At 34.3% G+C, this 23,041-nt stretch overlaps 1 protein-coding gene and 1 long non-coding RNA gene across 3 annotated transcripts in view; one reads left to right on the top strand and one right to left on the bottom strand.

The window, feature by feature from the left end:
* Positions 1 to 1,048: 1,048 nt before the first annotated feature.
* LOC141457055 (uncharacterized) lies at positions 1,049 to 21,881 on the bottom strand. The gene is made up of 6 exons (XR_012460190.1): positions 21,800 to 21,881; positions 21,563 to 21,725; positions 20,910 to 21,367; positions 19,286 to 19,338; positions 19,046 to 19,089; positions 1,049 to 4,112 (listed from the first exon to the last, which is right to left on the bottom strand). It is a non-coding gene; the product is annotated as an uncharacterized lncRNA (long non-coding RNA).
* The window catches only part of svp (COUP transcription factor 2), a 282,909-nt gene continuing 281,188 nt past the window's right edge, over positions 21,321 to 23,041 (top strand). Inside the window, exon 1 of one of the 2 annotated variants that reach the window (XM_074133569.1) lies at positions 21,321 to 21,380. The gene's annotated coding sequence lies outside the window, so the exon portion shown is untranslated. The remainder of the gene's footprint in view (positions 21,381 to 23,041) is intronic. The other variant, XM_074133568.1, reaches the window with a different exon arrangement.

Genomic DNA, 23,041 nt, shown 5'->3' with positions numbered 1-23,041 from the left:
GCCTAGTCTTTATTCGGGAAACCTAATTTAAGGAAGGACCTTGCATTCATTTCTGACAATTGCGTATTTCTTGCACAAGCCATTACCCAACTTGAGTCCCAAAAATGTTCGACTGACAGAAAACGTGTCCAACGTTAAAAAAAAGTCATCGAAAAGGTGGAAGGAATACCTGGGAGTAAGGGAGATCTGATCAGATCAAAACTGGTAGAAGTACTGAGCAAGAACAAAGGGTGGGAGACCATCTGCCAGATTTCTGATATTATCAGTGGAACAGAAGTCACCTCAGAACATCGTGTACCCTTTACAACCAACGAGATAACTTCTTTCAGCAAGGCACCTATAAACATCTGTAGATGTTGAACGATCTTTTAGTCCATCTTACGCCCAGATCGTCGTCACTTTACGTTCCAACATTTGAAATTTCATGTGGTTGCAAACAATTTCGAAGAGTGAAGTTTTCAAAATTGAAAATTTAACACATCTTTTTATAAATAGTAAAAATGTTCTTTGTTGTATAAATCATTACCTATAACTTGTAAAAACAAATTATTTTGTTCCTAATAAATTATTATAAATTGTAAAAATGTTCTTTTCTTGTATAAATAATTATAACTTGCCCCCCCCCCCAAAAATCCATTTTCATAAAAAAAAAAAATGTCCATTTTACTTAAATATTCCAGAAAATATTTTAAGAAAATCACATATATTCCAGATAATTGACGAAAATAAATGCATATTTTAATTAAATATTTGGCATTTTTAAATACATAAAAATCCGTTCCTTAGTAATTACTTATGAAATGTCGAGCAGGAAGAAATTCTTCTTTTTCCAAGCTTTCTGTAGTTTTCATAAGCAGGACATCAAGTTGTTTCATTTAAATTGCAAATATCCCCTCACGCCTAACTTGCAGAAAATTATGTCAATGTGAAGGGGAAAAAAAGTGTTAAAAGTAAATAAAATAATTATTTTTAATTCGAAAGAAAACTTGATACATATTTAATACCATAAAATGACATTTAAATGTAATTAACATTTATTAACCATGAAGTTATTATTGTATAATTGTGAGCTCATGTATAATAAATGAAAAAAAAAAAAAAAACTGAATACTAGACAATAGAAATTTGCATGCATAATGTTCTGCATAAGTTGTTGACACACGATGTAACGATAATATTGTAATGACCAAGAGAAACGAGGTTTTTCATTCCATATTTATTTCTTCGTAATCCAGAACTGGATTTCTTTACTAATTCCATTGTTTTCTAGGTTGGCTACTTACCTTTACAGATATATCAAAAGTAGTGCTTCATCACAAATGGAATTATTATCATTTTCATAATTATTTTTATTCTCCATTATCGTATTTTTCTAAAAAAAGAAATAGAAGTGAATTTACTTCCTTCTTTCTCTTCACATTATTACCAAACATTCTTCTTCTAATCGGTAAGAAATCTCTAGCCCATGCTAAGGGTCTTAGTCAGTTCAGGTGAGCTGGTCAATTGGAGCTGCGGGTATAAGCAGATACCTGCTGACGTGCACCTCTCTGTATCAAGGAGAATTAAGTCTGTGAAGTGTTCTTCCCATCGCAAGTATTCCTTCTGCAACTACAGCCCACTTCCTCTCTCTCTCTCTCTCTCTCTCTCTCTCTCTCTCTCTAACTGAAGTACCATAAAGAAATCTTGCCTGTGTCACTAAGAAAGCAGTTGGTTCAAACACTCATCCTCCCGCATGTAGATTATTGCTGTCTTGTTTATTTGGACCTGACTTCGGAACTGAATACAAGGATACAAAGAGCTCTAAACTCGGGTGTTCGTTTCATTTTTGATGTCAGGAGAGATGAACATATTACTCCTTATTACCATCGTCTGAACTGGCTAAATGTTGAATACAGAAGGCAATATTTTTTAGGTGCCTTTATTTATTTTCTGTTTAGAAATAGAGCGCCAGATTATCTGTATTCACTATTTAGTAGCAAAGAACAGTTGCACTTGAGAACCACTCGCCAAGTGGATACAAAGTTGTACACGCCCACACCTAGGACTACAACCTATCAAAATTCTTTTTATTTAAAAGCTTGCAAGTTATGGAACTCACTTCCGATTGGTTTGCGTGCAAAGTCTGTCAATACGTTTAAACATCATTTATACGAACATCTTATCAAAAGTTATCTAAATCAGTGATTTATTATTAAAGTTATTATTATCATTACTATTATTACTTCTTTGTTCCAATTATTATCTTTATTTTGTCATGTTTTCCTCTACTTATTACCACTATCACTATTACTATTATTATTGATATTATTGTTATTAATGCTACTATTATCATTATATAATTATTATATTGTTATTTAAACTGTAAGCAGTAGTCCTATTCTTTTCTTTTAAGTTAAAATTTTTATTTAGATATTGATTTGTGTATATATTTAAAACGGAAATGGAATTTTAGTTTTATTTTTTATCTTTTTGTTTTACTCTGTATATATTGTAAATATTAATTTGGCAGCAACTCAGAAGAGAAATTTTAGTTCATTAAATTTATGTATATACTTTTTGTTGTCCTTAAGGGACTAATGTCCCAGGACATTAATAAACGTATTTCTTTCTTTCTTTCTTTCTATCAATAAATTACAATGAAATTGAACTGTACAGGAAACCCTAATAACTCGCCTCAATCAGAATATTTCCGGTTTTTCCCCAAGAAAATTTTAAAAATCCCCAAACATCTACCGATAGTTTTAAAAATCCCCAAACATCTACCGATAGGTTAAGCTCAGCCCAGATGAGCGTGGAATTTAGTTTTAAAAAAAGGAACCCCACAGTGTGCGGAATTAAAATCACGACAATGACGTGTATACACGAGTCGAACGCTGGGCAAAACAACTTAAAGTTTACAACAACGTAATAAGTCACTGCAAGAGCGACTTTTTCTGCAATCTCTCTGGGGCTTGAGATTACCAGAGGAGCATTCTGTGCTCTATCAAAATCTTGCACCGCTTCACGTACACATTTGCTCTAGTTAGCTAGGGACGCACAAGTTGCTTTTACAAGGAAGGAAAGACCTTTTTGAATTCTGTGTAAAATGAAATCATGCTCGCACTGAGGTCTGAAACTTTATCTAAGGTAAAAACGGCATTGCACAAGGGTTGAGAGCTTCTATTTGTGTGCGTAATTCTCCAATCTCTAATGCGGAGACCAAAAATTGAACCACAACTACTTATCATTTGGCTGGCTCCCTCCACTCCCCTCCGTATAAAATACTTGGCAGTTCTATTGGTAAGATAAAGGAAACATCCCACCAAATAATATTCTTATTGTATTTTATTAAAATTTCGAGTTTTTATAGGTAATGGTAATTTTATATATTTTTCACAACGAGTATACACGTCGAACGCACCGTAGCAGAGATTTGGTTTGACGTCGAACGCACTTAAACTGGTTAAATTTGAACTTCCTGTTAGTTGGTGGGTAGGGGTGGAGGTGTTACGGTTGATACGGACCGACAGACAGATAGTCTATTCCGTGAGTAACACTTTCTCAGACTCTGGGTAGTTAAAGACGGATATTTATGGTGTTGACTCATAATAAGAAATCTGCACGATTACAATACCTAGCTCTCTTCTCTCTCAAAGAGAGAGAGAGAGAGAGAGGGTGTGAGAGAGAGGAGAGAGCGGGGGGGAGAGAGAAAGTGTGACCCATTGTGGTCGTCATAATTCATAGATTCACGCTCATTTTTACGTCACAATATATGCGTTTTTTTGGATGAGAGATTTGGTTTGACGTGTATACACTTAACTGGTTTAGTCCCATATCCAACTGTTCAAGATTTACTAATAACTAGTTGCTTAGTAACTGAAATTTTTGGGGTTTACCCATTTTCACTTTTGATTTCAATTAAATTGCTGCAATCAAGTTTGATGAAACTTTGATGAAACTCGATTTTTTGCTGGAACTGTATGTGCTCACTTACTGCAGGAAACTTTGGCTATTATGAATTTAAACTCTTTTTTTTAATCACTGACAAGGTTAGAGCGTAATCGTAAAACCAAGATACGTGGTGCGTAATAAATCATTTACTTACATCCAGTTTGCATAAACGGGGTACTTACCTGTAACAAAAGAAATACTAAATTAACAAAACAGTAAGTTAATACTTATAAAGAAAAAAAAGTTAATACTTTATTATCTTCAATATTCAATGGATAATTATAGTTTAAATAGATTTTAAAACACAGATAGCTTTACTTATTCAATAGCACAATAAATGTAAATTCAATTGAGAATTTATGTGAATGTTAACGATTGTTCAAGGAAGTAACAGTATATTCTGAGACTTTAATGTAAATTGCAAATAACTTTTCTTTTTTTATAACAATCACTACTAGAAACGCAGTAAAATTAATTTTCCGGCAAATAACAGTCATACCAAAGTGTTAAGATTTCTTAACACGTTATGTCTAATTTCAAATGAAAATCCAAGGCGACTGCAGGGAAATTGAGTGAAACTTGAAAATGCACTTCCTGTACAATCGCATTTATAATGGATCGGATATTCTTTCGATTCGGAATTTTGTTATGTGATTACGTACAACTTAGTGAAAATCAGGGAGTATTTTTTTATTTTTATTTTTTATGATTTAAGGTGCGTCAACATCTAAGGTCATTGGCGCCTGGAGCTTTTTTTTCTCAGTGCACTGCCGGCCTCCGGACAGTGTTCTCTCGTTACAGACAACACTGTCCATCACCGGTCAGTGAGCTGTAAGAAGCTCCTAGGAAGAGAAAATCTAAGGGTCAGCAGCTGGATTCGAACCCGGGACCTCCGTGAGGGAGTCCAGTATGCTAACCTCATAGCTAATCCCTTCCCTATCAGGGAGTAAAAGTGTGTGCATTTATGTCGCAGCACTTGGGCCCATTATGTCGCTTCCGTCAATAACATCATCCCTGTATCATTCAAGATCGCCAGGAGAGGGAGAGAGAGAGAGAGAGAGAGAGACAAACGAACAGTTCGAATCCAAGTTCAGTTCTGGATACCAGCCACCAGATACTACGAACATAATGCGCTCATTCTCCAAGAAGGTGGAATGGAGCTACGTTCTCCTAGCCGCAGCTAGTCCCACTCAAGGCTACATGCTTGCTTAAGAGGTGATGGGCCTTCAACTAGGACAGTATATCTCTTAGCTCGACTTTGATTCTGGTCTTGTCAGGCTTTTCAAAAAAAAAAGAACTACCGAGTTACTCATCACCCTTTTTTTTTTTACATCTCTACAGTTAGAATAGAATAGATTAAATTAGGGAGGCCTCAAGGCCTACGCCACCGCGACCCCTATGGATCTATTGTGGCACCCCGACTCCAGACCCGTCCGCTTAATCAGACCCTTAATGCTGGAGAATGGCTCCTGATCTCTACAGCTAGTGAGAGTACATTTTCTCGTCAGCCATTTTTTTTCCCCCAGAAGTTCCGTGGGAACAATTATACGAAATGTTTCGAAATCTGAGGGGATCCTAGTTACCTACTAAATAATTTGTACCCTGGCACAAAATTTAGCCGCACGTTATTGAGGTTTACAAGAGCCTCCATAGTTTTTCTGCAGATCTGAAGCAGTACGCTTCCTAATAAAAAGCTTTTAGGACGTGCTGCTTGTTAGAGAAGTTAGCGGCGATTCTTCTGCCCATTGTTGTAGCTGAAGAATCAATTCATGGGTCCTTGTTCAATCAGCTATTGGGGGCACGACGTGAAATGGTGAAAATTTCAGCTTGAAAAGCTTGACAGGAGTGTTGGCCATGCTCACGCCAGAATCCTTCATGTAAACATCCTCCTTAACCAGTCCTAGAATCAACAATGTAACCGGCGATCTAATTTCTGCTCGAGAATACACCTTCCTGCGCATTTCACGTTTTTCGGTTATGCTGAGCACGGTAAGACATAATAATAGAACAGGAATAATTAAAAACCACTTTCATACCCAGGGAATATTAAAATCTGCATTTTCATGATAATCTCAAAATTTTAAAAATCAGCAAAGTCATTTACTCCCTTTTACGAGCCAAAGAGTAAACCAGAGAGTAAACTAAGTAATGGTAGGACGAAATACTGCTCCTTTTTTATTCGCTCAATTTCATACGTCATAATGTTTGTTGATAATGGAGGGTTAGAATCGATGATTCAGTGAAACACATCATCACTTAGAATTATCTGAAAAGATAACTGTACCCCCCTCCATGATAATATTCTAGTTAAATCCCAACCAAAAAAACGTTAACTACAATATCCTGAACATTTAGATTACCCTAAACCAGAGCTTCATGCATTTCTTTTTTAAATATATATTATCTAGTAAGCATTGTCATAATCTCTCTCTCTCTCTCTGCCACAGCGACACCCCAAGTTTTTCACTCATTTCCTCTTCCTTTTGTACCACAAAGTGATTCTCATTTCCTGTTAACTTCCTGTATGGAAACTGAGAAGGAAGAAATCATTTTAGCCAACATCTGCTTCTTTCTTTTTCATCTATATTACTTGAAGAAGTAATAATATGAATAATACTAATCCTAATAATAAGGGGAGGGGATTATCTCAGTGGTTAGCATTCTGGATTCCCACTCGGAGATCCCCGGGTTCGAATCCAACTGTACTGTCTTAGATTTTTCTTTTTCAAAAAGAGCTTCTTACAGTATTTTGACTCCTAATTTTAGTATTCTCACGTTACCTGAGGTTTCTCGCCAGAGAGCCTGGATGGCTACCAGGTTTAGAGAGGAATGGATACATTTCTTAGTACATTCCTAACTGTCTAATTTGGGAAAAACATTGCGGGAATGGGTGCTTAGGGTACTTGGGAATGATTATCTACTGGCTCCCTTCTCTTCCAAGCACTTTCCTGATCAGCCGGGTTTCCTTAGTTTGGCGGAGACATCATCAGAACAAAACTGTGCAGTTCAAAGAATTGACTAACTTAGAGCAGCGTTTCCTAACCTGTGTTATGCGTACCACTCTGGTGGACCGAGAAAAATAATCAGTAATGAAGGACATAAAAATTATTTTAATTAATAATATTATACAGTAAAGTTGTTAATATGTCTAGTAATAAGGTTGGTCTGTCTCAAGATAAACGAGAAAATATAATAGCACATTTAACAAGATTAAAATTCTCTTTCATGGAGTATTTTCCCAAAACCCGAAAACACAAATGATAATTGGATTTCAAACCTGCTTCTATAATGAAAATTTATGAAAAGCTACATCATTATCGATAAAAGATAATGAAAATTTAATAGAATTATCATGTGACAAAACTTAAATGATAACTATGGAAAAATCTGCTTAAAGATACTGGATTGTAATGATAGAAGATTTGGGCACAAATTTAATCATCCTAAAGAAGAACTTTGTAAATTAATTAATAATTTTGAAGAGGAAAAATATGTACGCAATTGTTAATTATTTACAAAAAAGTTTTAAAACTAAGATCTTGCACTTCACAAAATTAATAAAGTGAACATGAACTTGAACTCCTTTGTAGCAGATACATTGTATCTCTATACAAAGATAGATGATAATAATAATAAAATAACACACTCGGAATAACAAATTTCACGAAATACAGTCATTTTTAGGAAGTGGTACAATTTACCATGATGTACTACCAAGTGGTACGGTGAGCCAAAAAAGGTTGGGAAACGCTGCTTTAAATCAAAACACAATCTAAAAAAAAAACAAAAAATCTCTCCATCTAATGGCGATTCCAACTTTTACAGCGCTTTATGGACTTATTTCTCAAAATTTGTAGTACTTTAAAGTATAAAAAACGAATAAGATAATTGAGTCTAAAGATTTAGATGGATTTTGTAGAAATTTGTTTCTTACTCTAATAGCAATAATCACCGGCAAAGTTCCACATTGAATGAAGTACACTTAATAAGCACTTCTAAGCATAATCACTAAGCATCTTAATAATTTCACCGCTTGCTATTAAATGAATTCGAATGCGGACAGTTACACTATAATTAATTCAGTAATAGCCAATCAGTTTAATTAACTGGGAATTAAGCGGTATTATTTTCACCCAGCTGTTTTTATTCGCCTTCTTTTTTAGTGGATTTAAGAATAGGTTTTAATAAAATTGCTGTTTTTACAGATTATCAGCTTTAGGAGATTTCTAAATCTTTTTTTGCGTTTTATTTTACTTCATTCTACCTTATTTTAGTTCTTAACTAAACTTGTAGTAGCCTGGACAAAATATAAGTAGCCAAAGAGTAAGATGGAAGACAATAAAAACTACATAAAGATCTGATCTGATTCCAAGGAAACTTATGGAAGAAAAGCCAGGAAGAAGCCGTAGAAGAGGGAGGCCTCGTATGAGATGGTTAGACGGTGTGGAGGAAGTTTTGAGATGGATGGATGGATAGAAGATGGCAGAGGTACGCCTACGACAAAGCCGAATGGCAAAAAAATAGTGGAGGAGGCCCAGGTCCTTGTAGGGTCCATAGCGCCATGGGATAGGTAGGTAAAGATCTGAATAGCATTATCGAGGATGCTCCAAGAGTGTGAAAAACTTACGAAGACTGGATACATTAGCGAAGAAGTTAACAGGGTAGCCATAATATTCCTTCTTAAAAGGAAATACCTAAATCCCTTTCATGAAGACTGGGATAGACACCTCCTGACTATTAGATTTTTGGCGTGAATGTTGCAGAAAGAGTGGCCAACCTGGCGCATCAGATTTGGTCGCACTGTACTCCACCTCGTTAAAAAATCAAAATGCACAAATCTGTTTGTGATAACGTCTACTCCTGCTACATCGTGTAAATTATGATTTTCCAAATGATCTAAAGAATTATGATAATTGATACCACGGACTTTGGGGGCGGCAGCTTTCACACTAATTAGAAATTACGACACGAAATAGAAACGAGAATGCTCTCATCCGCAAACAAGCTATATATATATATATATATATAGACAGAAGGGCGGAAATGAATTAATTATTGACGGTTCTCTTCCAACTTATGATATTCTCTCTCTCTCTCTCTCTCTCTCTCCTCCCCCACAGTTGGCCACGTTAACTCCCCAACCTCATACCCCACAGTTCAGCAGCTAAGGGAGATTGCCTGTTTGTGGAAGGGTCTGTGAACTTGAAGGAGAAACAGAGAACGGTGAGTTCGTTGAGGTCGTTACGGCAGAGGACACAGATGGCAGTAGGAAGGGCTGTCGCCAAGTAGCAAGCTTCAATGAGCTTTGCAAGCTTGCCCCTCCTTAGCAATATGCTAGCTTGTGATTATTTTACAATTAGTGGAAACCAACTCTCTCTATCCTCACCCTTGGATGCAAAAAGTTGCATAAGTCCCCCTACCTTAAAGTTCACTTCCAAGACTTGCAAGAGGCTTACTGGAGGTTTCTTATATAATTCTATCGTTATTTTTATTGTTTTAATTCTTTACTTTTCGTGAAATTCATTGGTATTATACGATTTTTAGAATAAAGACAACTACGAGCCTACCACCATAAAATACCTCAGCCATAATAGGCCTTCCAATTTGTAGAAACTGGACTCTCGTAGATGGAATCGATTCAGTAAATTCCGATACAAAAACAAAATGAAACAATCAACAACAACATTTAGGAATTTCAACTTTAAGAAAAAGGGAAAACTAGTTTTTAAGAAGAATGAAATTAGATTCCTTTCATGAAGAAAATTTTAGATGTTACGGAGACCAGATGAATGTTTTTAAGCGCAAGAGATCCACATAAAAAGGATTTTTACTCGCACTTGTGGTCCAGAATATGAAAGGTTTATACAGGCAGTCTGAAGGAGAGCTTCAAGGAAAGAAATCGAAACAATAGAGCTCTTCGCGCTTCTTCTTTTTTTTTTTTTTGAACTTCAAACGGACTCAGATCAACTCACTCACAATGATCCTATGAGCGAAAGATCAGCTAAGAGATGCTGCAGAAATCTTTTCTAAGTTTTAAAAAATTAATAAAGTAAAGTAATTGCCTACTTTTTCAGGCGGGGCTTTACGTCCATCTACCAAATTAGGTGTCGTGGACGGAGGCGATTAGCAAACATACTTTACTATAAAAGTTCTCATATTAACCATTAAATAAAATCCAAGACCTAGAGACAGGGGAATCGAACCCACTAAACCAACAATACATCTTAGCTTTGCGGGTCTAGCCTCTTAACCGCTCGGCTATCGTGGCGCCTTAAAAAAACTATAAAAATCAAGTTTTTTTTTTATTATTTCAAAATATATTTTGGGCCTAAACGGAAGCGCCTCGGTGGTTATTGAAATCAACTATTTTCCTGGAACAAATTCCAAGTTTTAATTTAATTTCATAAATTGTGGTACGAAGAAATCATGTGATATTAATACAGATTTTTTAAAAAATATTTCCAGCCGACTAACAAGACCAGACTTTTAATTATGGTACCTACTTAGACGGCAGAGTATTGCTGAAAAGGCTACTGTTGAAGGGTGTCCAAGTGTGCTGAAAAGAAAGGGAAGCAGTAGCGTACCCATACTGAGTACATTGAATATAACAATGACTGTAGGAGTAAGTAGTGGCATTGCACCAGTAAATAATATGGGCAAAGAGTCAATTATGTGGTATATGGACATGCCAAATAACTAGGGACTATGTCTCACACACACACTGACAAACATACAAGTGGATGAATTGAGTTAGTGAATTGGGGGGACACATAGCGGCTGGCTGGGACTGACTGGGTTTGACTGACTCACTAGAGGAGGTAATTGTGCGGTTTGTGGTATTGTACCCACAATGGTTTTGGTCAAAGGGATGGTTGAGGGTGCCGGTGGATCTGTGTCTGCTCACATGGTGGGAGGAGGAGGAGGAGAACCTCCTGATGGTTAAGGGCAGTGCGGGTAGAGAGGGATCAGGTATCTGTTAGCCAACAGCCCCTGCGGGGGTGGTTGTAAACTACAATAGCAAGTAACACTACACCAGCCCTTGCAGGGGGCGTCTTTCACACACTGAACAAGAGACTGTGTACTGTCTGATCTGAAGACAGGGAGAGAAATGATGGCCTCAGCAGCACGCGCCTCTCACTTTACCCTTCTTCAAATAGCAACACGCGTACACTCTACATTACAAAACAGACAAGTAAAAACTCCTAAATAAAAAAAAGAAGGGACACCCACTATAGAAAAAAAACCCTTACTTAAGGCATACCCCCGCACCTAAACCTGAAAGCTATATGATTCCCTCAACTATAGGGTCATATAAGAACTATAACTGTCTCACCCGCACACCAACAATGCTATCTATCGCTCTTATTCCCACCTAACGGCTTCAAAATATAGTCACATATATGTCATCACCTAAATGACAATATCTTCTTCGGCCCTTTTACTTTGTCCTTCCAGTTCTTTCAGCTCAGGAGGAGTTGGTCGAGAATAATCTGCAATACAGTAAAAAGAAGATTCAGCTTTTTGATGCCGTAGCTGCTGGACTTATATCGAGATGTGAAAAACGGCAAGCTGTACAGGTTTTGCCCCAAGAATCTAATGTTGATTGGAGTTAGTCTGAGGGTTGAAGGGCAACGTAAGACTATGGGATAGCATCATTTTTCCCCTCTTTCTCAGAAATGGCTAAGGGCCAATTTTTTTGAAGGCCAGCAACACTTCTAAAATTCAACATGTGAAGCAAATTCATGTCGTGTAGTCTTTCGTATAAAAACACGATCGCAGTACTTCCTAGTACTACTAGATAAGAGAAAACAGCAACACCATCTGGATGCACCAAAAAAATAAGGGGGGAAGATTATTTTTAAAAACATAACACTAACAAAAAAACTGGACATTTGAAAATGGTTTACATAATGGTGACAGACGGTAGTGTCGTAAAATTTTGAAGGCAAAAGGAAAACAGCACAAAACGGAAATAAGGTACTTAAGGGAACGAAGTAAACAAAGTAAGTGATTAGGATTATAAGAGAGGCAAGAGATAAGGGGGTTATAAGAATGCCTAGTGTTTGTATCACAATTTAGTCATCATGTGTTTGCGTTAAGTATATAGCAGCACGCGCTCAAGACATAGTGCTCAAGATATGATCAGTCTTCTTAAGTGTTAAATGGGTAAGAGGAAACATCTGGCAAAGAAGTAAGCAGGGCGAGTCATCTTGATTGTAGACTGTGTATAGAGTATTTTTGCCATCATGGCGGGTTCGAGTGTGTCTGCTTATTATTGGGTCCATTCTTTTTTTTTTTTTGCGATGTTTCTAGGGAAATGCTGGAGGAATTTTCATCGGAAATAGTAAATAAAGCTTTGGAACACGCTAAGCTAACTAGCTTTAAAATTGTTTCTAAGCAAATATCCCAAAATGGATGAAAACTATAAGCCAAAGTTTAGACTCACGCAAAGATTGGAAGCACCGAAGCATGTCAATCACAATATTTGAAATTTTGAAACCGTTCAACAAAGATGACTCTTCCCAAAATAGCTAATAAAGCACTAGCGTTAAAATTTGGCAAACAAAAGTACAGCAAAAACTTTATGTAGACGAACTTCTTTTGTAGTAGTTGAAATTTGCAAACAGATAAAAGTTCACATTAATTTTATCATTGTTAACTTTAAAGGTACCAATTAAAAAATAAATAGATAAAGTAATTAAGAACTTCAAAAGTGTTATTCAGTAAAATGTTACCATCAATCAACCAATTTTATTTAAATTTAAAATTTTAATATTCCCAGTCTGAAGAATATTAATGAATTGAGAACAGCAGTAAGAGAAAGAGAAAGTCATGCGAGTATTCCAGGTTTTTAAATTTAGAGAAAATGGGAATGGAGAGGTCTGACTCTTTGACAGATGATCAAAATTGTCAGCTAAACAACAAAGTACTAATAACATACAACGCGCTTCTGAAACCGATTTGGTTTTTCATGGAAAAAACTGTAAAATTCAGCCAAGCATTCCAACAACTACCGACTCTACAATAAGGTCTAATCTCGAGGTCAGGCCGGTGGAAGAGCTGCTGAGAGAACATAGGTTAAGATGGTTTGGGTACATGATGAGGATGGACATAAGCCGTATAGCAAGACTCTGTTATGAGGCTAAGATGCAGGGTCAAAGAGACAGGGGCGGACCGCGCACAACATGGGAAGCGATAGTGAGAGAGGATTTCTGAAAGAGGAACTTGGATTGGAGAAGAAATAGAAATTTGACTGAGGATAGGGAGATAGTTGGAAAGTTTTAGTGAAGGCATCTCCACACTGAAAGGTAAACAAGGAATGATTAAGAAGAAGAAGAAGACCGCCTCCAAATAATGGTCACACATTCTAAAATGAACTAGAAAAAGTAAATTCCATAAACTAATGCTACAGATTAGTTATGTATCTAACAGAATAATTCACTCCGATCTAAATACTTTTATAATATGCAACTTTTATAATATGAAATATGCAACAAAGTAATCAAGTTTTTGCACAAATAGGTAATGCAAGTGGCATAAGTATTACTGTGTGGGTAAGGGCTCATTGTGTGGTATAAAAGAAAATGAAATTGTTGATAAACTTGCAAAGGAAACCCACCAATAGTGGTGGAAATGGCTAATTATAAATCTATATACACACTTATATCAAGTGTACAATTTGCAAAAACAGCACTACAAAAATGGCAGTAATGGCAATAAAGGGAGGATTCTGTAAAACTATGGCTGATCAGTTACCTAGACAACCATGGTTTAAGGGAACTGTCACTAATAAATGGGTTGTTTACGAGAGCTGTAAGCAGGCTGAGAGAGCGAACCACGCGGTGAGTGGATCGTATCTACACAGGATCAAAAGAAAAAGGTCCTCTCTCCTCTTTGCGTAGATTGCAATGAGGAGGAGGATTTCAAGACAATATAATAATGATATGTCCACGTTATGTGGTAGAAAGGAAACGAATGTTTGACGACATATACAGGTATTTAGATGCACCATTTCGCTACGAAGACATAATATTCTCCACCAACATCTATGTGCTTAAATCTATAGCAGAGCTAGCAATGAAATATGAATGAATTTAAAAGTTATAGCCGATTAGAATGAATGGAAGAAAATGATTAGAGAAGGATTCCTTGATTTTAATTTCGGTTAAGCTATAAGGATGGCAGTAATATAGAGTACTGATCCATCCATTAGTTGGTAAGTTTGTATGTAAATAGTTGTATATAGTAGAGGGATGAATGTGTGAAGCGAATGTATATATAAGTAAGAATGGAGAGTGAGTGATATTCTAGTGATAAGCACCTAGACGATGCTGGCTGTATGGCGGAAGTCGATGCCAAAAAAAAAAAGTATTACTGCGTTGAAGTATTTATTAAAAAGATATATCTTTTTAATGATAAGCATTAAATAGTCTAACATGACACAATCAAAAATAACACTTGTTATCAATTGACCTAACAAAGTTAAAAACATTATTTTAATAAAAATTTGACTATGTTAAACTTAGTGGAAATATCACTTTCCCACATTTGCTTTGATAATTTAAATTTAAAAAAATTAATACAGTAACCAAATAGGGCTGCTTATTTTTGCATACATCGACATTTAAAAAATGCGTATAAGCTGAAGTTAAAGTCAAAACTCAAGAGAAGGGGGCACCGTATATTTCATGAAGCGTTATTACGGAACTAATTAAATGAATATATAGATTTCGTGACCGTAAATTATTCAATTAAGGATTCAAAATTGGCGAGGAATCGGTCAAATAAAAAAAAAACAGTAACTGTAAACAGTTTTCTGTAATTCAACCAACCCGCATAGCCACACCCTGAAGAAGACGACAATGTATTTGTCGAAACGTTTAGGCAAAAAGACGAGTTGTTGTTTTTATTTGACCGATTCCTCGCCAATTTTGAATCCTTAATTGAATAATTAAATGCGTTAAAACTGACAGACGGAAGTTTAATTGCTTTTGGAATCATTAATCCGTCAGTCTATTACACTTGTTCCTGGCTGTTGTTAATTGTGTCCATTTTAAATAAAATTGTATTGTGAATTTGGTATTGTACTCAATATCTTTCAAACTAAAGACCTAATCACCACCAGTTTACAAGAAGTATCAACCTCTCTTCTTTCAGCACATTTCAATCCTTTCATTGATCAGTCATTAACTTTCATTCTACCTAAAAATCCAAACCGTCGATTGTCACGGCACTGATTAGTAGTAACGCATGTGATTTAATTGTTGCGGAAGGCGATTGCGCCTATAATTATAAATTTCAATAAAGTTATTGAATAAAAAAATGATTGCAATTAATTAAATAAATTAAATTAATTTTTAGAGAAATTAAAATAATAATGTGGGTATTGCGGAAGCCAGAACATTGAAAAGCAACCACACACACATAAATACATTAATGTTAGGAGCCATATTTACAATTGGTGTCCCACATGCAGTGGGGAATGAGGATGATGACATCAATTCAAATCGTAATAAGGTGGTGGTCTGATTAAGATTGACGACGTATCTAATTGTTTGGTAGGCTAGAGTGTGGGCGAAGAGTTGGAAGTTGGTTAGCCAGGGACACGGGGAATGGAGTGGTTAATGGGGCCGGGAGCAAGAGAGGAGACAAGGGGGAAACTGAATGCAAATGAGTATTATACGGGCGCCAATCTACAGTAGGAACTGTAGAGTACTACTGTCTTTCTCTCTATCCAGAGTATACAGACAGACACACACACTGCATGGAGGTGGTGAACCATCAACTCTACAGGGCGAACAGAGCAATGTTGGACATCTGTCCTCCGTCTCTACAAACCATGCAATATGTATGAAGCACATCCACATGAAGTGAGATGGAAATATGCGTCACAAACCCTGAGGGGTTGTTGTTGGTTACTTTCTGCTGTCTGCCTTTTTCTGCTACTTCTGCAGTAGAACGGAAAAATAAAAGGAAAAAGAAACCTCCAGCATTCACACGCACATTTATCTACACACTTTCTAAAAATCTTATCATTAATAAAAAAAAAAATCTCTAAAATGAATTATTTTTCGTCAAAAAACTAAATAAAACCCAGGACTAACAAACAAAACTAAAAAAAAATATGGTGAGTTTTTCTTACTAGGTACTGTCTTATAATCGAAAATGAAAAAATATTTTCGTTTTTTTGTTTTGCTAATTCAGATTTGGTGGTTGAGAAAACCGGGTAAACTTGATAATAATTGAGTACTATGTTGGTTGGATGTAGGGGCAGAGTTTGAGTACAGTGCCAAAAAAAGTGATGTAGTGGTATACCAAGTTATTAAGGATGAAAGTGTCTTGTTGCAACCTTTGAGCTAAGTGGTAAAACTAAGTAGAGTACTCATTTTTGGGTTTAGGAGTAGAAGCTACCTACTACCCCATAAAAAAAAAAAAGATTACGAACCCAAAAATAAAAATAAAAAAAATGAATCGCTTGTGGGCCTGCAATAAAACGTGGGAGATTGCGCAGGTTATGTCACCAACACAGAAGAACATTTAGGTGGAAAGAAACTTAAGAGGGCAGCCATTGGATGCAGTGGCTATAGTATGTTGAGGTGGTTTTGCTGAATATGGACGTCAGACAGTGGAGAAAGAAAATCAGGACATAGATGGTTGTTGGGACCATCAACTAATAAGTGATGACTGCAAAGCCAACAGAAGAAGAAGATTCTGTTTTAGGCTAAAGTTTCCTCACGTACACAAAACCAAACTGTACAACCAAATTATCAAACAAAGATGACTTTTAAGATTAAAACATAGTTTTACACAAACTACATTTTAAGAAAATTACTGAAGGACGTTTTAAATTATTTAATCGAAACCAATGTGCAATTGTTAATTAATCAGTACAAATCCTGATGATGACCTAGACCCTACTTCGAAAGCTTGGCATAAAAAAAGGAAGACTGAAATTAACTATAATTTCTTTCCCATCTTATACTTTGGCAATTTATTTTGCATATTATCTTAAGAAAGATGGTATTCGCTCCAAACTCCTTTCACACATGTATTAAATGTATATATATTTCGAAACAAACATTATTTATAATCATTATTAAAATTAAATGTGGCGATAAGCCTCAATCAATCTCACATCGCTGAAGCTGTTTGGCTGGAGAGTAAATAAAAACTATGTAAATAAATAATAACCTAACAGGAATGATGTGGCTTACTTTGTATCTTTTTGCAGGACAAAGTTTCAAGGTGAAAAGCAATTACTTCTTTCAACCTAAAGAACTAGATCTTTTATCAAGACAAAGCAAAAAAATGATAAAGCACAATTATAAAAACAGAATTGCAATATTAATTAGCTAACATAATCCCAAAAAGCACTAAGTGTGGTAAAAGTGAATAATACGAGGTGTGTCTATTAAATAAATTGACTGATGCTGCTACAGAAGAACTATGCATGCGCCAAATCCTAACGACCGACAGCTGTGCTGCTTAAAGCCTTCTCTTTCGATTGAAGCGTCTCAAGTGTTTATAGAGAAATCAGTCTGACCGGAACCGTCGTTTGTGTACAAGAGGTGTTAGTTTCGTTTTGCCGAAAACATGATACTACACATGTAGTAGAAGCAACGAATTGTCGTGAAATTTCACATGAAACTTGGTGAAACCGCTACTGAAACTTATCTTTTATTAAAAGAAGTTTATGGAGATGAATATTAATCATGTGCGCAAGTTTTTTGAATGATTCAAACGTTCCCAAGATGGCCGGGGAAGACGTCGAAGATGTAGTCCACCAGGGTCGCCCTTCCACGACCAAAACGGATGAAAATATCGATTATAATTAATCAACATTACTACCGTGAGGTGCTTGCCTCAACTCCGTGAAAGAGTAAGGAAAAAAACTGCCCGATTTGTGGAAGAACAAGTCACAGGGTTCTCCATCAAGACAATGCGCCGGCTCACAATGCATTGTCTGTCAAGACGACGTTTCTAGCCAAGTACAACATCCCAGTTTTAGGCTAACCGCCTTATTCCGCCTGACCTGGCCCCATGTGACTTTTCAAATCTGCATTAAAAGAAACTCGATTTCAGTCCGTTGAAGCTGTGAAAGAAAAAGCGGCACGCGTCATGCAGGAACTCACAGAAAAAGACTGTTTCGAACAATGGTAAATCCGCATGGAGCTTTGTAGGGATAGGGGAGTGGTGTATATTGAAGGTGATAATAACTGAATATGTATATAATTTAAAATCAAATGTTTTACAGCAATAGTCTCGTTATTTAATAGCCACACCTCGTATAGACTGAAACTACATAATTTGTCTTGCTCTTATCAATTATAGAAAAAAAGAGAGTAATAATTTCAATAAAAGTAAACTGTAAACGAAAGTACAAAAAGATAGAACCAGAACAAAAAACGAGATAAGAACAAAATCGTAAACAGCTTGCTAATCCTATTTCCATAATGCTTTTGCAAATTCTAATCATTTTCTAATCCTTACAATGCAGTAATCCAAGTAGAACATAATGCACACCAATTTCAAAAATACTTGCTTTAAAATTGTACAAAACTTCCAAAAACATAAGAAGCACCTAAGAATACTATAAAATGTAACTTACAAAGTAGTAGTTCTTATACAATTAAACATAATTCTTCATAAGTAAAGTTCAAAGAAAGTAACAGAAAAATAATTACAAAGCCATACATGTAACAATTACTGCAATAATTGGTCTCCCTAAATATGGCCACAGACAATACAATAATGTTTTATTTATTAGGGCTGCCTAAAGCAAAAAAAGAAAATAAAGTAATTGAAAAGAACATTATGAAAGGTTCAATGAATTGAGCACAATTCTAGCATAATTTTCCATTAATTGGTCGAAAAATAATCATAAAATTACATTAAGCTATAATTTCCTGGGTTCATCTTAAAACAAAATCACCTTTAATTTAAAAAATATATAAAAATGAAGCAAATTATATATTGCCTTCATTCAAATTCACAGTTCAAATACCTCTAATGTGACATATTGGGAAATTCTTTTCAAAAGAATTACGGTGCGAATTGAAAATGCATTTGTTAAAAATATTAATATATAAATGCATAAAAATACCATCTTACATACCTATGCTTCTTTCAGAATGAATCTCTTTTCACTGCACTGCACATCTAATGGTTGAAACAAAGAAATGAATTAAATGGATGCCATTAAAAGGCAAATTCGAATCATCAAGCCAAAAAGTGAAAATTAAAAAAAAAAAAAGAACTTGAAATGATTCTAATTACAATTATCTGATAATCTGAGAAAATGAAATAAGAGAATTGAAGAAATAATCACTCAAAAAAAATGTAAAATCTTACATACCATATGGAACTAGACCTTGAAAAGATTTTTCAAAATTTTTCCAGCAAAGATCACTACACAAATCACATTATTAGCCAAAAAAAGAAATTATCATTAGACAATTTAAACATAGATTAACACTAATTTCACTAATTAAACTAATAACAAGTAATAATTAATCCAGATTAAACCGATTACGAAATTAGGTCACTAGAGAACTCAACCATAGAATAGAAAATGGCTGGGCAGTGCACAGCTATCAATGTCCAAAATTTATAATAAATTAAAAAAAAAGATTTTAAATATTAAATTTATTTTAAAACAATTAATTATTTATTTATTTTAATTTTAAATTAATAAACATTTTTAAGTTTTAGTTTTTATAGTTTAGAATAAACCATTTTTTTTTATAAAAATTATTTTTATATTTGAAATAAAATGAAATAATTAAAAATAATAATTAGAGTTCAGTTTAAAAATTACAATATTTAAATTACAACTTATAGACAAAAATATATATATATATATATAGTGCACAAATTTGTTCAATGAGAGGTATTAACTATTATAGATCAGTGACGTCACACAATAGTTTCTAATTTATTTGAAATAATTGAATATTTATTAATTTTAATTTTATTTAACAGTAAATTAGCAAACCTTATTTTAACTTCTAGTTTTTATTGTTTAGATTTAACAATAAGTTTTTTTTTTTAATTCGAAATTATGTTGTTATGTTTCGACTTAAAATGAAATTAAAAAGAATTAATTTGAGTTTAATTTTAAAATAACATTAACGTTTAAATTAGTACTTAATTTAATATTTAATTATATATTTATATGTAATTATATAATATATGTGAGGAATTAACTACCAGATCAGTGACGTCACAACTAGTCCCGTAGTGAGTGCCGACATGAACTTCTACAATTTGTACGTATAATTATTTAATTTAAATATTTTTTAAATTAGATTTAAGTATCCGTAGTCAATAGTTATTAAAAATTAATAAGTAATTATAGAGTGATTAAAACTGTACATAATTGCTACGTTTTAAGGTGGATTACTTCCAAAAAAAAGTAATTAAAGAAATCTGTCTTTTTTGGAAAGTGCAATATGGCGTTTCTCAATTTGTGACCTAATTTAAATTAGTTTAATATACTGATCTCTGTTTTTGTTTTAAGTGCTTTTAATCATCTTAAAAACAATTAAAATGCTTAATTATATCTGTTTCTACTAATTTACGGTATTTGCATAACTGTATTTCTTCAAGAATTGTAGGCCAAATTTGAGCCTAGGTGCCTTGATTGATTCGTAAATATGGCGTCAGTAAAAATTAATATTTCTTATAGATTCAATGACTAAGATTGATTTTAAAGTAATTCAATCAGTAAAAACGTTTAACTAATACTTATTTTTTAATGAATCTTTTCGTTTTAAAGTGGATCATAATGATTTGCAACTCTTTGAGATAGCTATATTAATCTCTTCTTTAATGGACTTATTTTCAGAATCACAGATATATTTTAGCATTTTACTGCTCACAATTTTACTAATTATAGTATAATTACAGTTATAAGTTTTATGTTTAGGAAAACTCTAATAAAATTTAACATACCTGGTAATATGAGATTGAAAACTTACCAAGTCTTGATCATTTTCCTTTGAATTGGGTTTTACTTAAATTTCTTGAACCTCAAGACTTGTAACATTCCCTTAAATGAATTCAACTACTTCTCATTTTAAAACAGTCCCTGAATTTTACTGCAACTTTCTTAAAATGTTCATCTTTTTGTCTTTTCTCCCTTATTACAGAAACGTTTATTTGTTGAAACAATTTCTGTTGAACCTAAACTGAAACTAACTTAAAACAAGAATGTTACTGGACAATGAATTGTAAGAAAATGCTAATACTTCCTCATTTAGGTCCATAATCTCATTTTATAGTTGCTAAATTCACATCTAAATCAAAATCATGACTTCTTTTCAACATACTTTCATTATATGGTTAATAATGGTCAAATATTTTTTCTAATTTCAGGTGTGCGCGAGCGTTGGTGAAAGTGATGTGTCAAGTGATTGGAACTGATGAAGAATCTTTGCTGGAAAATAAAGGTGAGTGATTTCATTAAACTGACACTTTTTTTATTGTTTCTATTTTATGTAATCTTGCTTACTGGATTAAGATTTAGAAAATGTAAACCAAATGCTTAACTTTGCATGCATATTTTTAAACTTCGCAATTATTTTCACTTCTATAATCAAATGCAATTGGAAATTTCACAAAGAGGACATACCTGAAAGTTTTCTGGGATACAGAAAAACGTGTCTTACAGTATGATATTCATTTGCATCTTCACATTACTTTACAGAAAACTTGCTTCATGTTGTAATTACTTGCAGTTGATGATACACCTAAAATATTTTGTTAATAAATGCGTAATTTCCATTCCACCTAACCTGTTAACATTAATTTCACTTTTTAATGGCTTTACATTATAAAAATTATCACAAATCTACTCTTAAAACCTAACCTTAAACTCACAATGTTAACCTTTCAACATTACCTAACCTTTACCTTATGCTATACTTAAAGGATATTTTTGTACTTTACCCCACTTCTATAGTTATGATTTCAAAGAAAATTCAATTAACTCTTGTTTACTTGAAGTGAGCGCTCTGGTTGGTGAATCTCTTAAACTCTAAGACAACTTTACAATTTGTAGAATGTTTTTTAAAAAATAAAATCATTTTAGTTAGTCCAATTTTATTTTGTTTTAGCGTAGTACTAGATTTTCTTTGAACTTTTATACTGCTATCATGGGTAAAACACTGTTTTATGCACATGAAAATACAGGAATTTCTTGCCTTGTTTCTAGTTATTTGTACATACGTATGCATTAATTTTGAAGTTCTCTTCATTCTAGATTGTGTCAGAATCAAAGATGAAGTCATAATGATTCTTGTATTGGCACGTCATATTCGAAATTTTGCACCAATTCTTTGATTATAAAGTTATTGCATTGCTATTTCTTAAATGATCTAGCAAAATTGGTTGTAAGTCAGCCCTCATAAAAGCTGCATCGAATGAAATGGTATTGAAATCTGTGGTTCTCAAATTATTTTCATTATCTTTTTTTCCGTTTGTACTCTACACTCTTTGGCGAGATTGGTGTCCTGCAAGTGATGTAAGAGATAGAGCCTTCTTTGTACATTATCTCTAAGGCGTCACTCGCGAAGCACCAGTAAACTTTTTAACCAATGGATTGTTAATTATTGAAGACTTTTTTGTGAAGATATTTTCGGAATCTTATCAATATTTTATATTTGAACTTAAATCTTTCTTCAATAATGTTCATCACTTCCATTAGCGCATCATCCTTGTTGTACTGCTAAGAAGTAAAACCAAACTGATGTCTGTGTACGAGGGTCGTTTGAAAAGTCCGTGCAAAGTCAGAGAGATAGCACTACTGGCGCGTATCGAGGTTATGTTTAGTTAGTAGCATCTCTTGGAAGAACACTCACCAAGTTTCAGCCAGATCGGTCTATTTCTTTGTGTTTGGCATTCGTTTGAATCGAGGAAGTCGAGTGATTTTCAAAAGTGGACGAAAAAGAATTTCGTGTGTTGATTAAACACTATTTTATGAAAGGCAAAACGCCTCAGGAGACTAAAGAGAAGCTTGATAAACATTATGGTAACTCTGCACCTTCGATTAGAACAGTTTATAAGTGGTTTCAAAATTTTCGGAGTGGCCATATGGGCACAAGTGACGCTG

Source organism: Rhodnius prolixus, unplaced genomic scaffold (assembly GCF_049639745.1).
Source record: "Rhodnius prolixus isolate KJV_2025 unplaced genomic scaffold, Rpr scaffold_10, whole genome shotgun sequence".
In the NCBI taxonomy this organism is placed as follows: domain Eukaryota; kingdom Metazoa; phylum Arthropoda; class Insecta; order Hemiptera; family Reduviidae; genus Rhodnius; species Rhodnius prolixus.
Note: the sequence above shows the minus strand (reverse complement) of the source record. Positions and strands in the feature narration are given on the sequence as shown.